Source organism: Leptonychotes weddellii, chromosome 14 (assembly GCF_054177405.1).
Source record: "Leptonychotes weddellii isolate Sample4059 chromosome 14, ASM5417740v2, whole genome shotgun sequence".
In the NCBI taxonomy this organism is placed as follows: Eukaryota; Metazoa; Chordata; class Mammalia; order Carnivora; family Phocidae; genus Leptonychotes; species Leptonychotes weddellii.
Window position 1 is genome coordinate 40,587,192 of NC_138382.1, and position 1,601 is coordinate 40,588,792.

At 36.4% G+C, this 1,601-nt stretch overlaps 1 pseudogene; it reads right to left on the reverse strand.

Annotated features, from left to right (window-relative positions):
• Nucleotides 1-388: 388 nt before the first annotated feature.
• Nucleotides 389-972, reverse strand: LOC102727260 (transcription factor BTF3-like; annotated as a pseudogene).
• Nucleotides 973-1,601: the final 629 nt, after the last annotated feature.

The following is a 1,601-nucleotide window of genomic DNA, read 5'->3' on the forward strand; positions in this document are numbered from 1 at the left end:
AACTGAAAAGAGCTGCAGTGTCCAAGGGGCTTGGGCTTAAAAATATTAGAGATCTAGATTTTATCAGATCCATGAAGAAAATTTTAAAATGCCGTCATAATATAAAACAACCACTCTTAGGGGTGCCTGGTTGGCTCAATTGGTTAAGTGTCTGTCTTCAGCTCATGTTGTGATCCCAGGGTCCAGGAATTCAGTCCCACATCCGACTATCTGCTTGGTGGGGAGTCTGCTTCTCCCTTTCCCTCTGACCCCCGCTCGTGCTTACTCTCTCTCTCTCTCTCTAGTGCTCTCTCTCTCTCATTCTCTCTCTCAAATAAATAAAATCTTTAAAAAATAGCCACTCTTAGTAACTTCTTCAAGTTTTATCTTCTTCAGAAGTTGACTCAATTCAATTTGCTTCATTCTTGGGAGCTTTATCAAAATTCTCCATAAGATCTGAAACTTCATCATCCTCCTCTCTGGAGGTAAGCTGTGCTTTCCCTTTTTTTTTTCCTTTAAAGGTTTAAAAACTTTATCTATCTATTTATTTATTTATTTTTAATTTTTTTTTCCAGTTTTTATTTAAATTCCAGTAAGTGGTGCTTTTCCATCCACAGACTGGGCAGAGCTTCAGCCAGTCTTCTTAACTACTCAGACTATCTGCACCAGGTTGGTTTGGGATCGTGGGCGGCATTTCTGTCAGTTGCTTTGCCTCAGCATGGCCTGGAATGGTGAAAGTGTTCGCTGCCCTGGATGCCTGAAGTTTAGGGTTGTTAAAGTTGATCACTGTTCCTTGGTTCATGAATATATTCACTTCTTTAATACCAGAGATATAGTTTACCCTTAACTTCTTTAAGGTGAGCTGAAGTTTTTTATCATTTGCTATAGCCATTCTATGACCCTCTTCTTTCAAGGCACAGTTCCTTTCCCACCACTGAGCACTTGTGCTTGCAGTTTGGCGAGTTTCTCCTGGTTTGTGATAGTTTCTTTCATCTTGTTGGAGCAGAAATGGGACCACATGGGGGACTAGGGTTGGCGCTTGGGGAGATGAGCTGAGATTAGGTGTGCACATGCCTGTTCTGTTCACTTTTTAAATACCTACCACCTAGTAGGTTGCAGAGCATAGAATAATTAATAAATATTTAATTCAAGTGTGTCATTTTCACTCTAAGGTATTGTTCATTGTTTGACAGAGCCCTATGATAGCCTCTAGGAAAAATTTTTCTGGACTAAGTACTATGAATATTACTAATTCTTCTAAATATCTGATGTCATTTTTGACACATTTTGAATCATAGAATCTGTTTTTTCTTTTCTTCTTGGCTGATAGAAATTCAATCCATTTGAGATTCTCTTCTTATAACTGATGTACAGATTATGTGGTGTAACCATAAAACAAATTTATGTTCCTTTATGTGAACATTTTTCTCTTTGCTTAATTTTTCTTACCTAATTTAGTTTTGTTTTATCATATTATTTTTATAGATTTTAAATACACATCACACATATATCTACCCAACCATATTTTTGTACCCAACCATATTTTGATATTTTTCTTAATAGTTATATTAACTCTTTTTATAATGACCAGTTATTTTACTGTACTTTGCAGCTTTATTCAA